The following is a 7,835-nucleotide window of genomic DNA, read 5'->3' on the forward strand; positions in this document are numbered from 1 at the left end:
TATGGACATTTAGTTGATTATTTTTGTGGATTTATATTGATGTGCTTACCTGATTGCACTTAGAAATATCTGTTTTTTCTAGGTTTCTTTCTTGCATGCCGATTTTATTTTAGCTTGGATTGCGTTAGGCTCTCTTAAGGATTATAAATTTTTTTTCTACTCATAACTAGTTTCTAAAATTTTAAGGTTTAAATAACATAAAAACCTAATGAATCTAGGGAACTGCCGGAATCGTCTGGGGTCGCATGCATATTACTGCATTTCTCTTTCCTTGCTATAAGACATCTCCCTGCCTGCGGGTAGAATCCGGATAATCTGGCCTATGAGGATGAAGTGCCGGACCTAGGGAGACCCAGTCTTTTCTAAAAATTATTTTATATTAAGCCTGTTTTTAAAATCCAAAGCATTCATGAGCTGACATTTTAACTAGCATGCATTGCATTAGTAACTAATTAATTCAAATTTAATTGCATTAGCTAGGAGCATCTGACCCACATAAGTCCAAGACCACTTAGAAAACTCTCTAGATGTCGGTCATATTTCCAATAACTGTACCACCCACCCATCTTTCATAATTGACTAGATATCATGGTTTTAAAGCGATTAAGTGGTTAGTTGGCTCCCCCAATCCAGGCCGGGATAAGTCCAAAATTTGCATTGCATTAGCTAGGACACGGGTCTTAGTGTTTCGTAGAGCACTAAGCCCACTATTGATTTATGATTCGAGGCTACTACATTCGGTCTCGTAGTATGCCTTAAATAGTAGGTAGGTCCCTTTCTTTCAGGGACTATAAATCCTACTTATCCGCGTCACAAGATGACGCCACCTCCATCTCTTCTCTCATGCATGTGGTTGAATGTTTGATTTCTTTTCTTCAGTTTTCTCTTTAGTACCCTAGAGCCTCCGAATGCTGGTGTGAGCCACGCATGCTGATTCAGCCCTTCGGACCTTTCTTCCCTTTGAGTAGGATTTCCTAGTCTATACCCTTATGCCAATCCCATTTTCGGAGAGGATAATGTATGATCCTTAATCGAGAGTTTTCTCAGGCTCCGGCTTGGGATATAATTAACCACGGGGGCTTGCGCCCATGGGAAACTCGGTCCCACATCTACTAAACCCCACTTGAGCTCTTGCATCGGATGGGGGAAACCCATGACTAGGTCGTGTATATTACTACCCATCGGGGTGTGTTGGCGACAGCCTCTATCCTCAATGGTTAATCGTATGCACGATCCAATCTGTCCCTTCCAATTGACCCGTTCACGCGGTGTTCTTTCGGAGGTCCACAGGTTTCTGGCGACCACAGTGGGACCAATTTCTCTCTCCATCTTTGGATTATATATTATCTTTTCTTGTGTGTACTCCGGGATTGGTACTTCTTAGATTAGGTCCGTCCCACTCTTAGTTAGGGTTCTTCCTTATTTAGGTTTCCTTCCTTAGTTAGGGTTTCTCCCTACTCTACTTCTTTCCAGCCTTATAGGCTATTCCACCCATTTATTAATTCCTATCTATCTTTATCAAATCTTTATCAAATCCTTCATTCTTTTGTTATTTCAATTCTAACTAATTCTTTTCTTGGCAGCAGTGCCATGGCTTCCTTTGTTCCTTCTATTACCTTTGCTTTCGATTCGGACGCGCGGGTGACTCTCCCTGAGTCCCTGCTCACTAGTCCGCTAGTGGTAGGAATCACTTTTGATTCCTTCACTGACTCGACCTTTGTCACTCTTGGCGGGCCGACCCCAATGGAGGCTGCTGCATTCTCTCCTCCTCAGAGGAGAGGACGTGCAGCCATGCGCCCTTTCAGACTATCAGCTGCTCGGCGGACAGCCCGGGCACCAGCTCATTCTGTTCCTGTACTTGCACAGCCAGTGTGCACTGTGGATAGGCGACCAATGCCTAGGCCACACCCTGTTCCAATTCATCTTGTGGTGAGGCGTCTAGTGCCTACCGCTCATGCTGCTCAGGTTGCCCCGGCCCCTCAGCGTCGGCAGCCTGCTGCAGTGGTTCCACCTGTTCGTGCAGCGGTCAGGCGACCGGCAGAAACCTGTTGCACAGGATGCCCCGGCCCCTCAGCGTCGGCAGCCTGCTGCTGTTGTTACTCCCGTTATGCCGGAGGAAGCACCTCGCGTTCGGGTTCCCCCTCCCGCTTCCACTAGGAAGAGGGGTGCCCAGACCGAGGTACTTTCGCCCTCTTCTGGCCGGATTTCTATTTTTTCTCGGCTTTCTCACCCCGAGACTGCCGGTCAAACCCCAGCACTTCCAGTCATTCCTGTTCCCCCTGCCACCCAGGCAGTGGGTTTAGATGTCCCCTCAACCTCCACCTCTAGCCTTGGGAGAAGGGCCCGGAGGAATAGGAATAGGAGGTTGCGGCTAGCTGCGTTAGAGGCAGAGAGGCAGCGGATGGCCGATGCCGTCATTCACGACGAGTTAGTTCAGAGGCAGAGGAGAGTGGCTCCCAGGCAGCGAAGGCCACGTCTAGTTGTTGTTGCACCTGCTCCAGAGGTGATGGTAGCGCCAGAGTTGGAGGTAGTTCAGGGAGGACGCTTCTCCCCACTGACGCATAGTGGAGATGAGGAGGATGTTGCCTGTATAGCGGCGACTCCTCCTGTCGCCACTACCCTACCCCGAGCTAGGTTACCCAGGGACACTGGTGTCCGAGCCCTCACTCAAAGGATTCGGAACATCGTCCGCTTAGATCGTGGCAGAGGGCCCGTCAGTCGGGAGGGCTTACTCCGTCAGATTGCTCGGGCTACCTTCTAGTTACGACGACAGACTGCGAGAAGACTTTATAGTTGACAGAGGGGGCAGACACATCAGTAGCTAGCACAGACAGTTCCAGCAGTTAGGCCGCTAGTAGTTACTCCTGCGGTAGGACGATGCCCACGTCGTCGAGGATGGAGATAGCAGTAGGAGCCTGCCTGGCCTCATGTCAGTTCAGAGGTAGTGGCCCCAGAGCAGCTAGTTGCCAGTACAGTGCCCCGCCGTACCAGATGGGTCTGGAGGCGACGACGGGCGGACACCCCTTTCGACCCAGTTTCGACAGTTGGGGCAGAGCAGTTGTTAGAGACAGAGCAGTTAGATGAGGCAGATGATCTGATAGACTTAGCAGTTCCTTCTGAGACTGAGGCGGTCCCGATGATGTGTGATGAGGATGTGGTACCTACCCCAGATAGATCGCTAGTACGGATTGAGACAGAGTTAGCCCCTAGCACTCATAGGATCACCTCTCCTATGAGTCCGTACATAGAGGCGATGCGACGAACCTTTTTAGATGATGATGATACACTAGTGGATACCGATGAGGATGTGCCGGTACAACGGGTTTGTGAGGTTACCCGTAGAGGTCACTCGGATGAGGGAGTGCCTGAGGATCAGGATGAGCAGGGAGAGCCCGAGGTGGGTGGATCTCCCAGATCAGTTGACACGGATGCTACGGTCCGAAACCTCCAGGCACAGATGGCGGAGATGGCCAGAGCTATGACGGCCATGACAGCATAGTTGACAGCCTTGGGGGCAATACCCCATGTGGTAGGTGTAGCCGCTGCCAGTACTTCTAGAGATCAGCCAGTTGTGCCTTCAGTTACACTAGACCCCCTGAGAGTGGACAGGGTTCAGAGAGCAATGCATGCAGTACCTTCAGTTATCCAGAGCCAGCCATCTTTACAGGAGAGACTTAATAAAGAATATCCCTTTAAAAGAGAAAGTATAAGGAAAATATTCAAATGCTTGGCTGAGAAAGATATTTTGACATTCCCATTTAATAAGAGAAAAAATGAAGAAGGACAAACAGAACATCCACTCTATTGCCCCTTTCACCGATGTATTGGACATACACTTGAAGACTGTTTTGTGTTCAAGGACAGAGTGGAGAGCCTTATGGGTAGTGGGAAGATCCAGCTCTAGGACAGTGACTTAGTACAGCCTTTGGGAAGGGCTACTCAGATAGTGCAGAGGATTTCAGACTCCAGCCATGATGATAGTCAGACTTACAGTCAGGACAGTAGTGGCAGATCACTCCACAATTCTGAGGGAGAGTGGCAAATAGCACTCTCCAAAATGACCTAGCAAATGATTAAGTAAGCTGTATAGAGTTTAGAGGCAGTTGAGAGGAGGCATCCCAAGGCCAAATTGACAGTTGCCACTCCAGCTGCTTTGTTAGCACTTGTTTTACTTTTCTTTCTTCTGTTGTAGTGCCAAATGAGCACATTTTCTTTTTGCTTTCACTTGTACTAGAGAGCTAAAAAAAATGGTTGTAACCTCAGTAGGGATGACAGGACCCCTTCCAGCACTTAGGCTGAAGGACCTCGTTCTCCCTTCTATCGATGATTAATTAATAAAAGAAAAAGAGAATGATTTTCTCATTTATTTTGACTCATTTGATTTCTCTAGCTCTACTAGTTTATAGTGATGACTCATGAAAGAGTATGATCTCTCTATCTTATCCTAGGGTGAAGAGATTTTTTCTTTTGAATTAAAATCTTTTTTAAATTAAAATTGGATTTAGAAGTAAAAATTTTCTCTATTATATTGTGATTCTCTATCTCATAGATAACTATAGTATATTGATGAATGAAACTTCATAATTTTTTTTATCAAGCTATTCATTCTTATCAGAGGATAGGATTTGTTTTGTAGATCATTCTTCCTTACCCAAGAGAAGTAAGGCTTCTTCTCTTGTATTTAGAAGATGATCTTACAACTGAGAAATATTTTACTTTTAGAGGTTTGGAAAAGGAAGCCAGTTATAAAAAGTGAAATGATGCGCAAAGCGCCAAAAGTGAAAGATACACAAAGTGTATCAAGCAATTGAGAGTTGTACAAAGCACATGAATGTTGAGAAAGTGGCTCAAAGAGCCCAAAAGTGTTGAGTAAATGGCTTCCCTTTCTAGTAAACATCTAAATCTCAGAAAATCTATATCCTTTTGATATTTTTGATACTTGAGTTTAAAAATTATGATTTTGAATTCGTCACTATGCAATGATATCATATAAGATATGGAAATACACTCATACAAGAAATGGAGAAAAATAAATTTCTTTTTGGATTAGATTTCAATTCAAGAGAAGAAAATACTTATATAAGTGAGATGTCATGATTTAGCTAGTATGGAGCTTGATGTGAGTTAGTAAATTTAAATTGAGGTTCTTTTTAAATTAGAGGGAGTTAAATACTAAAAACTCCTTTGGGATATGTGATCACTTATCACTTTTGACTAGGTCCACACCCTCCTGTACTTGTTAGGATCAGTGATGTTGATCCTTTATTAGAAAGTGAATCGCTTCTTCCTATCAGTCCTGCTCTGATAGTTGGAGCCCCCAGTCCATTCATTCGAGATGAATGTGATAGGAAATGTCTAAATCAATAATTTAGATCATTTAGAGATGTGATATTGGGTCTACACCCTCCTGCGTTTGTTAGGTTTGGTGATATTGATCCTCTACTTGAATGAGATTCTCTTCTTCCTCTCAGTCCTGCTCTAATAGTTGAAGCCCCCAGTCTATTCACATGAGTTGAATTTGATCGGAAATGTCGTAGTCTTTTTAGATTAGACTCTTTTGAGAGAGGATAGTTGGTCCATATCAACCTATGTTAGTTAGGTGGGGTAATAGTGATCCTTTATCCCTATGAGATTCTCTTCTTCCTATCAGTTTTGATCTGATAGATGTAGCCCCCAGTCCACTCATATGGGTTGAATGTGATCAGGGATTCCAGAGTCATTAGTTTAGACTCTTTTGGAGGTAGGATACTGGGTCCACACCATCCTATGCTAGTCAGGTGTGATAGTGTTGATCCTCTATTTTGATGTTGATCTTTGTTATTTCAATATGATTGTGCTCCTCAGTTTTGTTTATGTGGCGAACATGGTCTGGGATATCAAAACCAATCACAATTCCCTTTATAAAAAATGAAAACAAATATACATGTGGAAAAAAAAATATAAAAAAGGAAGCTTTTAGTAGAGCAAAACCAGTTGTCCTTGTCACAGGAGGAACCCGGTAAAACTCTCTAAGAGCTCAAATTCTTCAAAAATTCCTCTTTCTCTTCCCTTGAAACTCTTTAATGAGCTCTTCAAGGTTGAGTCAGCATTTAGTTGGTCATAGATCTCTATGATTCCAAGATACTTTTCTTTGCTAGTGATGTAGTATATTGTACCATGGATGTCAACATTACTACCTTGTGGGCTTGGGTCTTTCTGAAGAAAGATCGCCCCCCGATTGCCCTTTTATGGCAGCCTACTCCCCCATTCATACACTACTCTGAGTAGCCAGAGTGGTCTTATAAATGCGATAGTGTTACTTTCACTTCTCACAGGGTCCTACCCAGTTAGGGTAGGTGTTACCACTGTGTCCTTTTGATGATCTTTGATCTCACTCGTGATGATTATCCTCAGATAGTGAGTGTGTCTCCTTACTACCTAGAGTTGATTCCTTGTGATGTAGTATACCTTGCCCCGGATACTAACATCACCACTTTGAGAACTTTGATTTTCTAGCAGAGGATCAGTTCTTCCACTACTTTTTGTGACCTATCTTACCATTCATACACTAGGCTTAGTCGCCGGATTAGTCTTATGAATGCGTTGAGGTCACTTTTTTTTCCCACAGGGTCCCACTAGTTTGTGTGGGTGTTACCACTGTGAGATTTTACTTGCTCAGAGTTGTTGCCCTTAGTAGAGAGGGTGCTCCCTCACTACTTTGGCTCTTTTTCCCTTAATTGGTGATATAAAGCATCATGCCTTAGATGCTGCAATCATCTTTTCCTTGAGCTTTGACTCTCTAGTAGAGAGTCAGCAATTTCAGATACTTTTACCACTTGTTTCCCCATTGAGACCCCACTCCTAGCTGCCGGAGAGGTCCCTTGGATGCTATGATACTTTTTCCACTTCTCACAGGGTCCCCATCAGTTGGTATGAGTTTGCCACTGTAGCCCATTTGAGGATTGTTTTTACTAGGCATAGTCTTACCTTTTGTAGTAGAGGTGCCCCCTCGCTACTTCAGTTCCTTTGGCTTAGATAGAATGAGATTGCCCCTTTGCACACTCTACTGAGAGGGTATCTCTTCCAGCTTTGTTTAGGAGACATCTTCCAGATGTCTTCCTTCCCTTTTGTGTAGGGTTAGGGTTCCTTAGGAGATCCTGACAGCATCTGGATACTCATGACCACGATGATTTGTCCTCTAACGTGAGTTACCAGAGCGCTAGAAGGGGTTCCCTAGGTGGCTCAACCCTTAAAATTATCCCATTTACTTACTTCTTTCTCCCTCACTTCCCTACACAGATACGTGTCAGGCAGATGTTGAGGTGACTTTTATCTTCTATCATGTTGTTTGAAATGAACAGATAGGTAGTTGGTTTTACTTGGTAGAGAGGACATGACAGAGCACCTGGCAGGTACTCCTCGCCACGCTTTTGATTGTCCTGTTTTGATCAGGCAGGCATCAGAGCTTGACTCTTTATTCACTCAGTTGAAATGACTGAGTGGGTATCAAGCCCTTCTTCATTTGCAAAGCCGAGCTGGCCGAGCAGATATTGAAGTTTACCTGTTGAGTGAGCCCGACAGAGTCCCTGGGAGGCGTAATTCCTCAACATTTCTCTTTTTACCCCGGATGTCCTGTAAAAGACTACGCAGGCTTCCACTTCGTGGTTCATGAGCTTCTCGCTGAGGTCAGGCAGAAGTAGTGGCCACCCCAATCCACTGTTCCGAAAGGAGCAGGAGGGGCGGGATCCTTTTCACCCTCTACCCGTTGTCCAGATGCGGTCATCCTGATAGTTCGTTTTTACCTACCGTTGAGTGAGCCAGACAGAGTCCCTGGGAGGCGTAATTCCTCAACACCC

This window comes from Dendrobium catenatum, unplaced genomic scaffold (assembly GCF_001605985.2).
Source record: "Dendrobium catenatum unplaced genomic scaffold, ASM160598v2 fragScaff_scaffold_226, whole genome shotgun sequence".
NCBI lineage: Eukaryota > Viridiplantae > Streptophyta > Magnoliopsida > Asparagales > Orchidaceae > Dendrobium > Dendrobium catenatum.